The following is a 20000-nucleotide window of genomic DNA, read 5'->3' on the forward strand; positions in this document are numbered from 1 at the left end:
GTCCTGCATTTTGAGTTTCGAGTCCTTTCAAGTCCTTTTAACCACAGACTAATATATTTACACAGATTGTGTATGCTTTTAAAACGCTGTATTTATTTATTAAAACAAGTGCATTTGAAATTGCAGGAAAAAAAATAGTGCTGACATTGCACTTCATAATAGCACTATTAACCAGTTATTTTAAACATTTAACTCATTCCTTTACAGAATAAACACATTTGAAAAAACAAGTGCAACTGTACTTATTTGTACAAAAGTGTTAACATCGTATTTCCATGGCATATTGCATTGTAACTAGTCCCACAGCAGTTTCTATCCTGTTCTTACCTTATCTCATTGATCTCATCTTATACTGTATGTGTGTTTATGTGTGCGTACACATGAAAAACATAACAAATACATGAACAAAACAATGAACAGAGTTGTACTTTTTAGATGTCAGGGCCCTATGCAATATGTACACATAGTTTTAATATAGTATACATTTTAACTGACCTTTATTTTACTATGTTTGTCTTTTTGTAGGTGGCTAAAATATGCGGTGCTGCTGACCGCCGTCTAACGTTAAGTTACTGTGTGTGATACATTGACTAACGTAACGTTAAGTGTAGGTACCTCATGCAACCCTGCTTAAAAAAATCACTTGAGAAAAAGTATGAATAAGGTAGCGAACTGCAGTGGACGCAACATATTGCCGTGCTAGCAATGACGTTATAACCATAGACATCTTATAACTAGACGCATCATTGGCAATGTGGCCGCCATCTTGAAGTGGTGATGAGGAGCCGGCGAACAGCCTAAACTGACAGTTGACAGGTAGAAAACAAAGATGCCGGGCTGGTGTTCAGCGTTTTCCTACTCAAATGAGCGGACCGTTGAAAATAGGAATCGGGGGATTACTTTTCACAAGTAAGATTTAACATTAACATACTATTGGTTGTATTTTATGAAAATAATATTACCACAGAGTTGAGAAGGAGCAAAGATCTTCAATATTTGTATGTGAAAATCACAAATAAATCTTCTGGGGGAGGATGACCCCCCTACAGGGACGGCGTGGCGAAGTTGGTAGAGTGGCTGTGCCAGCAATCGGAGTGTTGCTGGTTACTGGGGTTCAATTCCCACCTTCTACCTTCCTAGTCACGTCCGTTGTGTCCTTGGGCAAGACACTTCACCCTTGCTCCTGATGGCTGCTGGTTAGCGCCTTGCATGGCAGCTCCCGCCATCAGTGTGTGAATGTGTGTGTGAATGGGTGAATGTGGAAATACTGTCAAAGCGCTTTGAGTACCTTGAAGGTAGAAAAGCGCTATACAAGTATAACCCATTTATCATTTATTTATTTACAGGGGTTTGGTTTACAAACTTTCAGCCCCACCTACAACAAAATTCACCAGCCGCCACTGATTATGATGCATTCTCATTTTAGGCTAAATATAAGACAATACTTTCTTAACAGTATAATTGTAACCAGGAATAAGTCTTCAAGTAACAATATTCAAATACTAACATTGTTGGGTAAGACAGAATTTGGTTTTATTCTGAATCCAGTGAAACAGATTGGTGGTTTTAGCTGATATAAAGACTTTCAGGTGTTTATTTGTGTTGAAGTATTTGGCAGACGCTTTTATCCAAAGCGACATACATAAAAAATACATATATAAAAATCACTGTAAACATTATCATTTAAGGGAAGAATGTAATACAAAATATCAATACAAAGTGTCAAGACAGAATAAACTCTCTGCTGCTGCAGCAACAGAGATACAGTCTATAAGATATATAGATATCTAATGTTGTTTATGTAGGATATACGCATGTATATATAACCTAATCATATTGTTTCTTCAATTTAAAAATAGCTGACCGTTTTTTCCCCCTTCTCTGGGATTATATTCCCAGTTTTGATCTCGGACGTCTGGTCAATTATAGCTTATAAATAAATAAATGATAAATGGGTTTTACTTGTATAGCGCTTTTCTACCTTCAAGGTATTCAAAGCGCTTTGACAGTATTTCCACATTCACCCATACATTCACACACTGATGGCGGGAGCTAACCAGCAGCCATCAGGAGCAAGGGTGAAGTGTCTTGCCCAAGGACGTGACTAGGATGGTAGAAGGTGGGGATTGAACCCCAGTAACCAGCAACACTCCGATTGCTGACACGGCCACTCTACCAACTTCGCCACGCCGTCCCTGAATAATATATAAGAATATTATATTACTGTTAAGCAAACTATGAATAATAAAACACACCAAAACATGTGTCCGTTATCATAGCTACACGTATGACAAAAAAGCGCGTGAAAATGAGTGGTATTCAGTGAGGTAAGATTAATTAAATGCGCTGACAGTTCATTGCTCCTGCCAAATGAATTGCACTGAGTGGAGCAGATCACCACTCCAAGATGGCGGCCCCGCGTCTCGTCTGCGCCTGTAGGCAGTAGCGCTCAATGCTGCGTCTACTTATAAGATGTCTATGGTTATGACGTTAGCAGTGAGTTTACAGCCTCACTGATTTAACTACACAGCAAATAAAAGTCACGTTACTTAGCCAATAAACGTTAGCTTACATTCAAAACTTACCCTTCTTTGTGCAACTTCAAATGTCGAACGAAGTTGGAAGTTGTTGCGTCTCCGTCTGTAACATTCGAACAGCGTGATTTGCATACGGCAATTCGTTTTTTGTTGACCAAGTCGTAGTTTTTATACCCGAACGAAACCAACTTTGGCATAATTGTTTCTCACTGGCGCGTTGTTCGACAACTCTTGTTCATTGGTTGTCCTGCAATTGGATTGGATGAATGCTGTGTGATGAAAACAACGTAGATCTAATTTGATTGGCTGTTGTACTGAGAGCACACACGCTGACACGCAGCACACACGCTGATAGACAGACACGTACAAAATGAAAGATATGGAGGGCTCCCAAATAACTTTTTAAGCTTTGGGTTTTGGGGAAAGTAGCAAGTCATGTCAAGTCAAAAGGCTCAAGTCCAAGTGAAGTCACAAGTCATTGATGTTAAAGTCTAAGTCGAGTTGCAAGTCTCTTTACATTTTGTCAAGTCGAGTCTTAAGTCATCAAATTCATGACTCGAGTCTGACTCGAGTCCAAGTCATGTGACTCGAGTCCACACCTCTGGTATATATACTTCAAATATCAACAAAGTTTAGTTAAATAACATACTAAATTATGAATGATTTTGAAAAAAATATAATAATAATAATAATAAACACTGTTAAATGTGTAACTGAACATTACTATTTCCGTTATGCAGATACACAAGCATGTTTATTTTATTCTTAAATGGAAAAACATCCCCGCTTTTTTCATTACGTACCGACTTTTTTTGCCCGTTTTCTAACTAACAATCTATAATATACTTAGTCATCTTGTGACGTATCATACAAAGTTGATACAATATCAGTTTACAGCCCTGAACTAAAGTATCAATATTTTAAAGTTAAAGTACCACTGATAGTCACACACACACTCGGTGTGGTGAATTACTTTCTGAATTTGACCCATCCCCTGGTCCCATTTGACCCATCCCCTGGTCCCATCCCCTTGTCCCACCCCCTGGGAGGTGAGGGGAGCAGTGAGCAGCAGCGGTGGCCGCACTCGGGAATCATTTTGGTGATTTAACCCCCAATTCCAGCCCTTGATGCTGAGTACCAAGCAGGGAGGTAATGGGTCCCATTTGTGTAGTCTTTGGCATGACTCGGCCGGGGTTTGAACTCAAGACCTGCCAATCTCAGGGTGGGGACACTAACCACAAGGTTTGAGTTGAGAATGGAGTTTAGAGCATCATGATGTGCTATCGGCGATATCGATATTTCAGTATCGATCCGCACATCACTAACGTAAAGTACCGATTCGTGTGCATGTCAATACATAAACTGCAAACTGTTTTGAGTACAAGCAAAGTGATTGCTGATTGGCTACCAGCTCCAGCCAATGCATTTCTTTGTAGACCAGACCTGGGCATTGTACGGCCCGCGGGCCGCATCCGGCCCTTTGCGCATCCCTGTCCGGCCCGCGTGAGGCCAATCATAAATTACAAAATAAATTTCAAAAAGTATCTATGTCGAGTGTGCAATACAACGGTGCTGCTTTTGTTTTGAAAAGCGTTATTTGCATTACTTCCGTGTGGACGTATGCGCGTGTGCGATTGTGAGTGAATTGAACGGCGCAATTACAAATGACAAAATAAAGTTTAAAAAACGTCTATGTCGTGCGCGCAATACAACTGTGCTGCTTTTATTTTGAAATGTGTTATTTATGCCGTATGTCCGGGGGGAACCTGTGAGTGAAGGTGCATAGAGACAAGTGATGAGACGCTAAAAAAAAGAAAAGTTGATGAGGAATGGCGTGTTTCCAACAAGACATGGACTGCCAAGTATTTCTTTACATAAATTAATGGTAAAGCCGTGTGCTTAATGTGTGGTACACAGGTTGCTGTGTTTAAATATCATTTTAATCGCCACTACACGAAGAAACACGAGGGAAAATACCGGAATGTGTCTGATGAAGCGCGCGCAAGGGAGGCTGATGCGTTGATGGTAAACCCAACAAGGACTTTGTGCCATATTTCACACCCCCAGAGATGCAGCCGTCAGGACAAGTTTCGTCATTTCTCACAAAAGCGCCAGAAAAAGTAAGGCGTTTTCTGACGGAGAGTTTATTAAGGAGTGCTTATTGGACTTTGTTGCGCTGATAATGCCCGGAGACATTGACTGTTTTTCGCTAACTTTGGATGAGAGCTCTGATGCAGTCAATTAAAGAGACAACCACAGGTAATGACTTGTTCACAGAGGTAAATGCGTGTTGGGACAAGCTGGCAGGTGTGACAATCCAATCCACTTTATTTACATAGCACATTTAAACAACAAAATGTTTCCAAAGTGCTGCACAACAATATTACAAACAATATTCAAATAGTATCCTTAGCTCCACCAATGACTGAATAAAAAGAAAAAACAATTACATATAAAACCAATATAAAAACCAATATGAAATAAATATGATTAAAAACTATTTTTAACAACAGATGGTTGTCCAAATCTGATGGGGAAAAATGTTGGATAATGCAGGATAAAGTGACCATCAAAAGCAATCTGCTTTTGTATAAAGTTAAGTTAGGTTAAATTAAATTATTATTATTATTATTATCATCATTATTATTTATCTTACGGTATATCAAAAATAATATTGAGCAAAATTTAATTGAAATATTGTCGTGTGGCCCTCCAGCGGTGCTCGGGTTGCTTATGCGGCCCCCGGTGAAAATTAATTGCCCACCCCTGTTGTAGACAGACATTGTTTTGCACGTTGGCAACCCCGTTCAGATGGTAGAAAGTGGCATGGCGGATACATATTGGTACTAAAACCAACACCAACTGTGGGGGGGGGGGCCCCTTCCACTGCATTAAACCCACAGATCTGGCTCCAAAGCAGCTCAGGAGTGCCATGAATATTGGCAACAAGGCGACCCCACTGATGCTGTTTATACTGGAGCCGCTTCGAGCGTCTGCTGAGCGCCATTGTCCAGCTTCATTGTTCCGTCCCGCCTGAGCCATCCACCCTCCTACGAGTGGAAGGAGTCCACAAACCCCCCCCCCCCCCCCCCACCCCCACAAAAAAAAAAAAAAAAAAAAAGTATCCCGAAAACTAGCTTTATTTGTTGTGTCGCTTTTGTCAGGGACGTCAAAATCTGCAACGAGCGATTGTTTGGATGCCAACGAAAAAGCGTTGACAGCGCTCAATTTGTGCCGTCGCGACTACAGAGTTGTCACGGCGCCTTTGGAACATCGCTGAACGCAAACAACATCGCCATGGAGACACAACACTGTCACTTACAGCGCCGAGTGTGCTCGCAAGTACCAATTAACTACAAAGCCATTTTTTTTACTTTACGTTCCACGAAACGTCTGAGGACATGCACTGAACATTGCATGCACCGTATTTTCCGGATTGTTCATCTTTTTTTCAAACAGCTCAATTTGTGTTTCGTCTGACCACGGAACTTTCCTCCAGAAGGTCTTATCTTTGTCCATGTGATGTCAGATGAAACAAAAATTGAGCTGTTTGGCCACAATACACAGCAATATGTTTGGAGGAGAAAAGGTGAGGCCTTTAGTTCCAGGAACACCAGGCCTACCGTCAAGCATGGTGGTGGTAGTATTATGCTCTGGGCCTGTTTTGCTGCCAATGGAACTGGTGCTTTACAGAGAGTAAATGGGACAATGAAAAAGGAGGATTACCTCCAAATTCTTCAGAACAACCTAAAATCATCAGTCCGGAGGTTGGGTCTTGGGTGCAGTTGGGTGTTCCAACAGGACAATGACCCCAAACACACGTCAAAAGTGGTAAAGGAATGGCTAAATCAGGCTAGAATTAAGGTTTTAGAATGGCCTTCCCAAATTCCTGACTTAAACGTGTGGACAATGCTGAAGAAACAAGTCCATGTCAGAAAACCAACACATTTAGCTGAACTGCGCCAATTTTGTCAAGAAGAGTGGTCAAAAATTCAACCAAAAGCTTGCCAGAAGCTTGTGGATGGCTACCAATAGTGAAACTTGCCGAGGGACATGTAAGCAAATATTAGCATTGCTGTATGTATACTTTCGACCCAGCAGATTTGGTCACATTTTCAGTAGACCCATAATAAATTCATACAACAACCAAACTTCATGAATGTTTTTTGTGACCAACAAGTATGTGCTCCAATCACTCGATCACAAAAAAATAAGAGTTGTACAAATTATTGGAAATTCAAGACAGTCATGACATTATGTTCTTTACAAGTGTATGTAAACTTTTGATCGTGACTGTATATAAGGCGCATCGGATTATAAGACGCATTAAAGGAGTCATATTATTATATATTTTTTTCTAAATTGAACAAACTTCCTTGTCGACATAACATCTAATGGTGGTTCTTTGGTCAAAATGTTGCATAGATTTTGTATTACAGATCTAAAGTTCTTTGGGTGAATAATGTAAACTCACTACACCGGTATGTTTTAGCGCTTTCATGGCGAGTTTGCAGACAGATGTAAGTAAGAACTTTACACTACTTTATATTAGAAATGGCAACAGCGGAGGATGAAAGTCCCATAACAAGAGGATCGACAAAAAGAAGAAGCTTATCGACTACAAAGGCGGACGCGCACAATTTTTCAGGATTTATGCAGATCCCAAATACAGATCAGCAGGTACCAGAAGGTAAGTAAAGTTGCTTTTGCATAATATTGCGAAGCAAAACGCCAGATAATGTCTTACCATATACACACACCATAATACTCGTATGGTGAAGCACATCAAACGGTGCAGCCTACACTTATCTCTTATGTTTGACTGCCATCTATTTGTCACACTTATCATTACACCATGTACCAAATAAAATAGCTTCGAGGTGGGTTAGCTCAACCAAACTTATTCCTTACATTAGGTGCACCGGGTTATAAGGCGCACTGTCGATTTTTGAGAAAAATAAATACAATTAAGTGCGCCTTATAGTCCCGAAAATATGGTATCTCCAACTCTGGGCTTTTTATGCGAGGTGCAGCTTTGGCTTTACACCCTTGTTTCTTTTCAGCGATGACGGAAACAGAGTCCCTATTGATTGCGATGTTCAATGACTTCTTTTTTCATTAGTGGCGTCGTTAAACTTTTAACCAGAGGCCACACAATCACAAACTGTAAACTTAAAAGTACGGAATTGTGCTCGTGTCGTACGTAGCTTAAGTTTTTAAACGAGGATTAGCGCTCGCCGTTGTGCGCCGCCACGGAGGTCGATTTACATGGAAATATCTTCAGACGTCTCCGACGACGACGCAGGGAAATCCGAGCCGCTGCATGTTAGGATTAAAAAGGATCAAACATTTGTGAGTTTCTCACTTATTGTCATTTCCCACAGAAACACACGACGTATCTTGAAAGTTTGCAAAAAAACAAACAAAAAAAAGCTGTTATCTTGGCCGAATTTTGCTGAACGATTTTTTGTCCCACAAACAATATCATTTTCAGCATTATATTGAGCGCAAATTACTGTACATTTCGGACTATAAGCCGCTACTTTTTTCCTACACTTTGAACCCTGCGGCTTATGAAACAGTGTGGCTAATATTTTTCTTCGCTTACGGCCATAAAGCAAATAGTTTTCATTAAACACATTTTTTCCATTTCATTTCATTTCATTCATGTTTATTTCGAATATGTAGACAAAACAAAAACAACAAATTTTGAAAAAAACAACAAAGCCATTCAAGAATGAATAACAAAAACAATAATAATAATAATAATAATAATAGTAATAATAAAAAGCAAAAGAAACAAGAAATGAAAATAAACATTAATGTAAACATATCTGAAAAGGAGTGAGAAGAAGTAAAAACTTATGTACTCCCACCCCTTATTATTTCTTACTGTATGCTTAATAATAATAATAATAATAGTATATAAAAATGTTATGTCATATGAATACATATACATAAATAAGTATGTACACATTAAACACATCCATCCATTCATTTTCTACCGCTTGTCCCTTTTGGGGTAGCGGGGGGTGCTGGAGCCTATCTCAGCTGCATTCGGGCGGAAGGCGGGGTACACCCTGGACAAGTCAAATACACTTAAATGGTGTGTTGTTCGCTCATTGCAGGTGGAGGTGGGTGAATGCCCACAGGTGTTTCCTGTTGTTTAAAGCTTTGAACAGGAAGTAGAAGTGCCGTTTGGTCTTCTAATCGCCCATGATAAGTTTTACAATATAACTAAAACAATTCTTACTTACTAAACCGTCCCATGTGTTATGTCTGTAGAAGTGTTGTCATGCATATGTATATGTGTGTCGTTAGCATTAGCTAATATGCTAACACGTTTACAAGTGTCTGTGTTAGTATTATTAACTTAGAGGCATTCTTTTTGTATTAATTCAGTTTTGTAAATTCACCAAGACGTACTGTGGAGTTAAGTCTGAGAGCTAGTTTCCGCAGCTCGTGGGCACATCACAATGACTTCTGTTTTGTTTGATAAGCTGTTTTACTGCCGTGTTACAGACACCGTTTAGAAACAATTAAGGTATGTAAATAAACATTTATAAAATATTTCTGTGTAAATAACTAATTTCACAATGTATATGTCATATTTTTAAATCCAAATAAACAAACTAAGCTGCCTCGCAGGAACAAACCACACAAATATTGGTCAGGGTCGGATTTTCTCATTAACCGACCTAATTAGTTATATTTACTCCGTCATTCCAGTTATATTTACTCCTCAAAGTGGAACAAGTTGAGCCATGACAACATTCAGCCTATAGGCCAAAAAAATAAATGAAAATAGAGCTAACTTTAAGCAGTTCTTTATCCACTCGACACTTTTGGCATTCAATTTGGACCCGCTGACACCGACAGACTTGCCAAAATTGGATTGAAAAGCACGTCCCCGCGCCAAGCCAACCATTTAGCCAGGAAGGTCCTGATGTGAGCGCAGATGTGTGAAATTGAAACGATTACCGATTAACACTGCGAGTGGAGTCCGGAGGTGCCTCTCTCTTCGTTATTCCGATCATGTCGATTTTTAGGACAGCCAAATCAACAAACACATTGGACCGCAGTTAGCACTTTAGCACATGTTATTCATTCGTGTGGGTGGCGTTAGTGGAGTGCAGTTTAAAGGCTTGTTTTGTTTTATATGCACAGTGACATTGACAATTCAAATAATTTGTCTTTCCTCTTGTTTTTGCCGTTTTACATTCACAAAATGTGCCATTAATGAACTATTTGAATATTTTTAGAACACGGATTCTCAAACTGTGGTACCTGTACCACTAGTGGTACGTGGGCTCCATCTGGTGGTATGCCAAAGAATCATTTGATTAAAGCACAGTGTTTTATTTTCCTATATTCAAACAGTGTTACTGTTCAAACTGTACTGTTACAGTGGCCAAAATTATGAAATATACTTGGCAAATAAAACTTCTGCCGTGTTTTTAATAGATACTGATCAGGGGCCGTACTTATCAAGCTTCTTAGAATTACTCCTAAGAAGTCTGCTAAGAGTTGACTTAAGAGTAAATAAATTATTCGCTGAAAGCTGCACTTAAAAGTTAGTTATCAAGCGTCTTACTCACACTTTCAGCAAAGTGTAGGACTGAATCTTAAGTGTCACACTCAGAGCTGAATTACGACATTACTATGTGCCGTAAACGGAATTTTAGGTGACGTCATTTCTGTGTCCATAGAAATGACCAATCACGGAAGGGAATCCCTTGTCTAAGAATAAAGAAAAATCTTAGAAATATTTAAGTGGACAATGGGAGTGTATATTTTGACAATAAACTACAAAATAATACAAAACAAACAAACAATATTGGCAATGAATCAAAAATAAATGTTTCCTTTTTGTTGCACCTTTCCTGCTTCCTGCTCCCAGACCGTAACAAAGAGGCAGGGGAGACACTTCTCCAGGATGTATGCTCGGGGCAACACCCTTCACTTTACCCGGCAGTGGGTCTCCACAGCGGACGACTTCAGAGTGAATGATGAGTCCGGCAATTAGTTGCAAATCTTGCTTTATTGATTGCTTGCACACAGCCAATCCAACACAAAACAAACTAGTCCCCGCTCGCACTCACAATACCGCTCCCTCTCTTCTCTCGCCCACACACTGACGTCACTCACCTCACATGCTGTAACCTAGCGTATGTGTGTGCCACACACATACGCTACTCTCATAACATTTTCTTTCCAATTCATTAATTAGGCAACTCATTTGAAACTGGTGTGGGTGGCTCTGTATATACTAGTCCACTGCAGCCACATGCAGAAATCAACAAGGAATCGAAAATTATTAAATCTGTGACAAAAATAATACCTGCTCTGTCTAAACGATACCGTTTGATCAGCTGCTCGTCATCAAACAAAGATGAACGTTCGCGCACGTCTCTCTCGCCTCAGTGCCATCCCCTGCTGGCAACTCCTAACCACTTAAGACACCTCTGAAGGTCTCTTAAATATCGTGGAGAGTAGGAGTGATTCTTAGACTTAAGAACGTTGATAAAAAGCTTTTATTCTTAAGTTTGAGAGTAGGACTAAATTTCGCAAATTTTCAGGACTTAAGTGTAAAATGGCACTCTAAGAAGCTTGATAAGTACGGCCCCAGCTCTTTAGTGCCGCCCCGGAGCATTTTTTAAAAATGATTTAAAATGGAAAAAGATGGGGGAAAAATATTGTATTTGTTTTACTATGTCTTTTGTTTGAGGACAATAATGACACAAATGTTCCCAATTGTTAGAAAGCCCACTGTCTAATATATGTTTGTGTGTATGCTTCACTGATGAGTGTTGTAACTTATGGGTTATATAGTTCATGTGTGATGATCATTCATAATTTGCATGTTTGATTTAATTGCTGATAAATTGATCTATTAATATTTACAGCTAAAAAAGTTAAAAGGGAATTGATTTGATTTATACATGAATTTGATATTGATTATTTGAGAAACACTGACACTGAATTGAGTTGTTTCTACTTAATAGCCTAACAAAGGGTTAACTAAAAGACTGCATGTTCCACAATGCATTGCGGCAAAACCGGATGTTAAAAAGACCGAGAGTAGAATGAATGACAGATAACAAGATATGAGGATCGTTTTATACCGTTTTTATCCCCATTTTTTCTTATATAAAGTACAACTTTATTACACATTTTCGACGTCCTGTCCAATACTTTGATCGTAGTTAATCTACAGAGAGTATTTGGTGAACATCGTTTTGTCCTAGTAATTTTGGCGGTTCTTGAACTCACCATAGTGTGGACTGTGACGCAACAGTTTGTTGCAGATGTAAAATCTACTGCTCCTTTTTTGTCTCATTTTGTCCACCAAAAGTTGTATACTGTGTGCGAATGCACAAAGGTGAGCTTTGTTGTTGTTATTAACTTGTTGGAGTGCTAATCAGACATATGTATAAATAATCAATTTAAACATTTCTCTAAACGAAGATTTGCTTCAGCCTGCGACAGTCATTTTGATAGTATGCCATTATAGCTAATATAGACACTTACGTCATGTGTTGTCTTCATAATAAGACTTATATAAGACTTTTAATTTTTTGCGGCTCCAGACGTATCTGTTTTTTCTATTTTTGGTCCAATATGGCTCTTTCAACATTTTGGGTTGCCGACCCCTGACTTAGACCTACTACGCGCTACTTTGTTTTAATATTTATGGTAGTAGCTGGAGAGCTTTTTTTTTTCCTGAGGTGGTAGTTGGTGAAAAAAGTTTGAAAAAAACCCTGTTGAAGACAACTGGTGAGTGGGGTGCATTAAAAAAAAAAAGTTCACATTTGAATTCCAGGTCTTTTTAAAACCTTCTCCAAATTGATTCATAATTTTCAGAAATCGATTAAAAATATTTTTGATTTTTTAAGAAACTATTTTTAAAAAGGACATTTTTAGGCCATTTCCATGCAACTAGAAGGAGCGTGTGTGTTTTATAATTAGTATACCAAATTATACATTGTAAGAATCGGTTCGGATCGTGTTTAATCGTGAATCAATTCTTGAGTTGAGTTTGAGTTTATTTCGAACATGCAAGCTTACAACATGATACATCACAATTTCCAGTTTCTCTTTTCAACATGTTCGAAAAGGAGTAGGAAGAAGCAGAGCTTATTTAATCCTACCCCTTTTCTTTACATAACAGTTGCAAAACTTTTTGTTCACTTCCTGTTCACAATTTTTTCACAATAAACTCCATAAGTAATCAGAATAAAAATAAATAAGTAAATAATAGTAAGAATTTAATAATAATAATTGGTGAAGTAAGTCATATTTCATATGATGAGATAAGTAAGATTACTTTAAGAATGAATGAATGGATGGATGAAATAAATTGAGAATGTTTGTCATGGTTCTTCTTCTTTGTACTTTGTAAACACTTTAAGTTTGAAGAGTTTCTTGAAGTGTATCATATTAGTACATTGTTTGATTGCTTTGCTTAATCCATTCCATCATTTAATTCCACATACTGATATACTGAAGGTCTTAAGTGTTGTACGTGCAAACAAATGTTTTAAATTACGTTTTTCTCTAAGATTATATTTCTCCTCTTTTGTTGAGAAGAATTGTTGTATATTCTTGGGTAGCAGGTTATACGGTAGTTTGCTTTGTGTATAATTTTAGCTGTTTGCAAATTCACTATGTTGTGGAATTTCAGTATTTTTGATTCAATAAATAAAGGATTTGTATGTTCTCTATATCCAACATTATGTATTATTCTAACTATTTTTTGTAACACCGTTAATGAATGAAGTGTACTTTTGTAATTATTTCCCCATATTTCTACACAGTAGCTCAGATATGGTAACACTAGTGAGCAGTAGAGAATATGAAGGGATTTTTGGTCCAGAACATGTTTTGCTTTATTCATTATTGACGTGTTTCTTGCTACTTTATGTTGGTTTTTATTTTTCATTCTGAAACGAGTTATCATTACAGGAATCGGAATCGGATCAAATTGTTAAGATTAAACCCCTACTGGTGTGGTCGTATCATAACAATGTTTTTTTTTTTTTTTAATTTTTACCCTTCCATTTTTTTCCCTCCAGAACATGTTTTTAGAATATGCTGCAATATGCTAAAAAAAATGTGTTGTCCACTGTTAGCACTGTTAGCACATGCATTATTTGTAGTAGTCATTAGTAACAGACAAATAAACAACAGTTGTGCAACAATAACATCTTAAGGCTGGTAAAAGTCAAAACAGGAATGATGGAGTATTAGTGGTGGCGGATTTGACTAAATTCCGATAGGTGGGGACGCAGGTTCAAGTCTGATGACTTTTGCCGAAAGAAGCAGCGGCGAGGCTGAAATAAATAAATAAATAAAAAACCTGGTAGAGAAAATGAGGAAAGTCATTACGCTGTCACTTTTGTTCACTGATGAGGCGCGCACTCCTCCAACCTCAACAACCGCCCGGGGGCCCCCAAACGTAAAGACGCAGCGTAGTCACACTAAAATTGTCCACTTCATTCAGCGCTAACGTCTCCCACCTCCACAGCTTTCTCATTAGAATGCCACGCAAAATGGACGGGGCTCATTCGCGGAAATGCGCCCAACAATCTGAGAGGTTTATAAGACGCCTTGGAGTGTGTCGTTAAACCCTCAGATGGATGACCTCCGCCAGGGTTGCTTCGCATTGACTCCCTTCTCCGGAACTGCTGCGTGACAGAACAACAACAATGCCAAATATGACTGAGGAGGACTGAAAACACATTACACCACAAATGTGTATAATTATTAATTATTGTTTTAATTACATTTGTAATGTCATTCAGACTTTACTTAAATCAATAACGGAGTAGCATCTCCTCATCCGTGGCTCACTAGTGCAATAACAAGGCCGGAAATGTGTCCCGTGAAAAACTGTCCGACCGGAACTCTAATAACTAAAGTTCCTTGGGTGAATAATATAAACTCACTACACCGGTATGTTTTAGCGCTTTCATGGCGAGTTTACTGACAGATATAAGTAAGACCTTTACACTACTTTATATTAGAAATGGCAACAGCGTAGGATGAATGTCCCATAACAAGAAGCTACAGAAAAAGAAGAAGCTGATCGACCATGGACTACAACGGTGGACGCGCGCAAATTTTCAGGACTTATGCAGACCCCAACTACAGATCAGCAGAGGTATCAGAAGGTACGAAAAGTTGCTTTTCCATAACATTGCGAAGCAAAACGCCAGATAAAATGTTTTACCTTATACACACACCATGATCATACTGGTATGTTGAAGCACAGTACAATCCATCAAGCGGTGCGGCTTCATAGCTTACCAAAGTCGTACAAAAACATTTTGATAGATTTTTGAGCGCCGTGCGTAATGTTCTATATTTTCAATGGAACATATAACATGTTGGTGTTGTTTGCTTGAGTCATATTGCAGTCTACACATGTCTCTTATGTGTGAATGCAATCTACTGGTCACACTTATCACTTCGAGGTCGGTAAGCACAACCAAATGTATTCCTTATATTAGGCGCACCGGGGTATAAGGCACACTGTCGACATACTTGCCAACCTTCCCGAATTTTCCGGGAGACTCCCGAATTTTAGTGCCTCTCCCGAAAATCTTCCGGAACAACCATTCTCCCGAATTTCTCCCAATTTCCAGCCGGACTTAAGGCATGCCCCCTCCAGGTTCGTGCGGACCTGAGTGAGGACAGCCTCTCGTCACGTCCGCTATTTACTTCATACTTCAGAACCGACTCCCACACTTGCCGTCAGGGTGCGCAATACAACGTAAACCGTTGGCCAACCAAAAAGATATTACACTGCACATACCTATGCTCCTTCAAAGTCTGTGCTACTGGCTGCAAAGCATTGCACTTTCAAATGCAACAATGAGTAGAGAGGAGTGTTTTGTGTGTATTGTGTAAATAAATGAACACTGAAATTCAAGTATTTATGTTATATATATATATATATATATATATATATATATATATATATATATATATATATATATATATATATATATATATATATAAGGGCTGCAACTAACGATTAATTTGGTAATCGATTAATCTGTCGATTATTACATCGATTAATCGATTAATAATCGGATAAAAGAGACAAACTACATTTCTATCCTTTCCAGTATTTTATTGAAAAAAAACAGCATACTGGCACCATGTTGTGGACATTGGGGGTGCAGCATACACCAACAATAACACAGAAATGTAATTCATCAGAACTGAATCAGATATTGTACATGTTTCTGTTGTGAATAATAAAGGATTCATTTTAGGCTGCCTCTGAATAATAGCATGAAATATTCCAGCACCTTCATAACGTTTAGTTATACTAAAGCGTCACTCAAATCTAAATATATTTATATAGCTTTATCAGCCCGGCTACATTGATCCATTATGAAACCAACCTGAGATATTTCTGTCCGTTACGTTTATTTCGAAATTGGTAACCGTGCGTTTTCTCTCTCAAAACGGAGTCAAATGTGCCAAAGACACATTATCAGCCCCGCGTTGCAACAAAGGCATAACTTTAACGTTACTCACAAAAAAGCTGAACTCATGAATGCTTGTTGCCACTATGGACTTAAAAAGTTACGTACTGTGAGTTCTTCCCTTCATCCATGGCTCCAACATTTTTCCTCTTCAGGTGCTTCTGAAGCAATGTTGTACTTCTGTGCCATTTTGCAGGAAACGGTCTTCTTTGAAGTCTTTAAAGTGAAGTGTTCCCACATTTTTGACGACTTAGGTTGTACACTTTTCTCCATTGAAGCAATAACCTCAAGATGTTTCTCCGCTAAACTATCGGTCGTGTTTTCCTGCGCCATTTTTCGAATTTTTCCAGCAAAGGAGACGCCGTCGTCACGTGAGCTGCACATGACACATCATTGGCTAGCTTACGCCACCTCATGAAACGTAGCCTCAGCGCCGCCCTGGCGCTGTTTTGTACTGTTTTTGTACTTATTTTGATTATTGTTTCTCAGCCGTTTGTAAATGTTGCAGTTTATAAATAAAGGTTTATAAAAAAAATAAATAAATAAAAAAAATAACCAAAAAAAAAAAAAAAAAAAAGCCTCCGCGCATGCGCATAGCATAGTTCCAACGAATCGATGACTAAATTAATCGCCGACTATTTTGGTAATCGATTTTTATCGATTTAATCGATTAGTTGTTGCAGCCCTAATATATATATATATATATATATATATATATATATATATATATATATATATATATATATATATATATATATATATATATATATATATATATATATTTAAAGGAATACTTGAATTTAAGTGAATTCTAGCTATGAATATACTCCTCCCCTTAACCCCGCCCCCCCCCCCCAAAATCTCCCGAATTTGGAGGTCTCAAGGTTGGCAAGTATGACTGTCGAGTTTTGAGAAAATGAAAGGACTTTAAGAACGCCTTATAGTCAGAAAAATACGGTAATTAGCTATCATCGCACGATACTGATCGACGGCCGATCGATCGGCACATATCCATTACAACTAAAACATTTAGACATGAAGAAAAAATGTGTCTCGTTTTTGAAACGTATGAAATTAGACTTAGACTTACTTTTGTCATTCAAATTTGAACTTTACTGTACAGATAAGAACAACATTTTGTTGCATTAGCTCATGGTAGTGCAGGATAAAAGAGCAATAAGGTGCAGATATAAATAAATAGATTTACTGTACAGATAAATATATTGCACTTTTGCATATGCATCCAGGTTTATGGATGTATGTTATATTGTCTTTATATTCCAGAGAGTTAATCCAATTGAGGGGATTATTTTGATGCGTTCAAGAGTCTTACGGCCTGAAGGGAAGTTGCTGTTACAGAACCTGGAGGTTCTGCTACGGAGGCTGCGGAACCTCTTTCTAGAGTCCTGCAGTGAAAACAGTCCTTGCTGGGGGTGGGAGGAGTCTCTGCAGATTTTCTGAGCCCTGGTCAGGCAGTGGCTTTTTGTGATCTCCTGGATAGGAGGAAGAGGACTCCTGATGATCTATATGCTATAGATTAACTAATATATAAATATATATATACCGTATTTTCCGCACTATAAGGCGCACCTAAAAACCTCAAATTTTCTCAAAAGCTGACAGTGCGTCTTATAATCCGGTGCGCCTTATATATGGACCAATATTGAGCCACAACAAACCTAAACTTCATTTTCATAAAGTTTAGGTCTCGCAACTACGGTAAACAGCCGCCGACTTCTTTTTCCCCCGTAGAAGAAGAAGTGCTTCTTCTTCTACAGTAAGCAGCTGCCAACTTCGTTTTACCCTGTAGAAGAAGAAGCGCTTCTAACCCAAAAATGGCTCCTATTAAGAGACACGCTCACGACACAGAGTTTAAACTTAAGACGATCAGTCACGCAGTAGAACACGGGAATAGAGCAGCAGCGTGATCATTTAACAAACGAATCAATGGTGTTTGATTCGGACACTGAAGAAGAAGAATTTGAGGAATTCGTGTATGAGGAATAACTTCATAAAGTGAGCTTAACATGTTTATTTTGTGTGTTGTGTGACGTTAACGTTTGAGCAACGTTGAGTTATTGACATATTGTTATTGCTCTGCACTATTTCGAGTGTTACTATATTGTTATTGCACTAACGTTTGATTTACCGTAACAGAATCAATATTTTTTACGTGTTTATTGAATCAGGGAAAAGTTCCCCTCCACTATGTGGTATAAATGTTGCACTACACGTTATACCTTGCTGTTGTTAAAAGATAAACAAAACACCACGTCACTGACTTTACCTCGGGGAAAATAATAAAACAGCGGTTTATTCATTTTGGGAGTGAACAGAGTTGTCAGAACGCTGGTTTGTAATCTATTAATAAAGTTTGACTGACCTATCGACTATTTTGTTGACATTCCCTTTAGCGCAGATCCATCTAATGGATGCATAGGTGCGCCTTATAATCTGGTGCGCCTTATATATGAACAAAGTTTTGAAATATGCCATTCATTGAAGGTGCGCCTTATAATCCGGAAAATACGGTGTGTATATATATATATATATATATATATATATATATATATATATATATATATATATATATATATATATATATATATGCAAATGTCAATACGTGCTATTATGCTAATTGACACTTGCTAACAATACAAGTGTTGCATTGTAGGGTGCAATAAGTGGAGTTATTTAATGCACAGTATGACGATTCACACAGTACAAAATCAAGTAGGTGGTGTTTAACATGTTACGTATATGCTTCCAACATTTACGCCGTTAAATGGACCCAATTCCATCTGGAAACGCTCATTAGCTTCTGCCACGGATGACAGCTCAAATTTGTCAAGAAGTTCTCAAGACAAACTTTAATTCCCAGCAAAGCAGCAAACTATCAGGACGGGAAGCACCGGTAAAGACGACAGACGGGTGCGCTAAGGGCCGCCGACGTCAATCAACTCCAGCGCTCGATAGCTCGTCTTAAAGCCGAGGACATTTTCCCTGACATCGTCTCTCGCGAGGACCTCTGCCTGCAAGTGTAATTAACAAGCAGACACGAGTCATCATGTGTACCGGCTGACAATCAGCTTACACCTCCGAGAGCCAATCAATTGCGTCCAATCACGATGAGTGTGTCTATTTTTAAGGGTTTTCTCAGGGTCCTGTGAGGATAATTAGCCATCAGTACGCGGTCCCTTTTGGAAGAAGTCCTACCATCTGGACCGGATCTTCAGAAAGTCCCAGTTGTAGGAAGCGCCGACTTTTTGACGCCAAAATGCGTATTTTCATGCAAGTCGTCCCATTGTAAGGAAACAGGAGTTATCAGTGTTGCAGGTACAGGAGGTGTGCGGACTGAGGGGAAGGGATGGCAGATTATGTCGACGAGGCGACCCGGAGGAACGAGGCTGCGAAGGAAAGATAGGAAGATCAGCGAGGTCGTCGGCCATGACTGCCAGACTTCACACGCCTTCCCTGAAAAAGGAGCTCACACATTTCCCCCTGATATCATCCCTTGCACGGGTGCTGATTGGCTGGATGATTCATCCTGGATTTAAAATCACTGCAATTTTTTATTATTTTTTTTCTTCCCTGCACTGTACTCATTTGTAGGATTTACAGAGGTAGGAAATTAAGTTGCGGGATAAAGTTTGTGTGTCCTTTTCTTTCCCTGGCATATTATTGCAACATAAAAGGTCAGCTGGGTACACGTGCAGCATTGCTTATCTTTCTTCCGAAATCACATTTGTTTGATGAATATGTCAACAACATGCGCTGACCTTCAAGTCTGCGCATCTCCGCCACACACTTTGGATGCTAATTTGGCCTCATTGAAGATTTTTTTTTTTTTTCACCTTGTTATTGTCACACTGAAACACATGCTTATGACTCACTTAGGCCAAACACAGTATATTTTGTCCAAAAAAGCTTGTTTGTAGTCATGAACAACATGCGACTGCTAAAT

At 38.7% G+C, this 20000-nt stretch overlaps 1 long non-coding RNA gene across 3 annotated transcripts in view; it reads right to left on the bottom strand.

The window, feature by feature from the left end:
• Positions 1–13755: 13755 nt before the first annotated feature.
• The window catches only part of LOC133629859 (uncharacterized), a 90934-nt gene continuing 84689 nt past the window's right edge, over positions 13756–20000 (bottom strand). For 2 of the 3 annotated variants that reach the window (XR_009821133.1, XR_009821135.1), the window contains one exon: positions 18856–19443. This is a non-coding gene — a long non-coding RNA (uncharacterized LOC133629859). Of the gene's footprint in view, positions 14225–18855; positions 19444–20000 lie in introns of those variants that run through there. The other variant, XR_009821136.1, reaches the window with a different exon arrangement.

Source organism: Entelurus aequoreus, linkage group LG15, assembly GCF_033978785.1.
Source record: "Entelurus aequoreus isolate RoL-2023_Sb linkage group LG15, RoL_Eaeq_v1.1, whole genome shotgun sequence".
NCBI lineage: Eukaryota > Metazoa > Chordata > Actinopteri > Syngnathiformes > Syngnathidae > Entelurus > Entelurus aequoreus.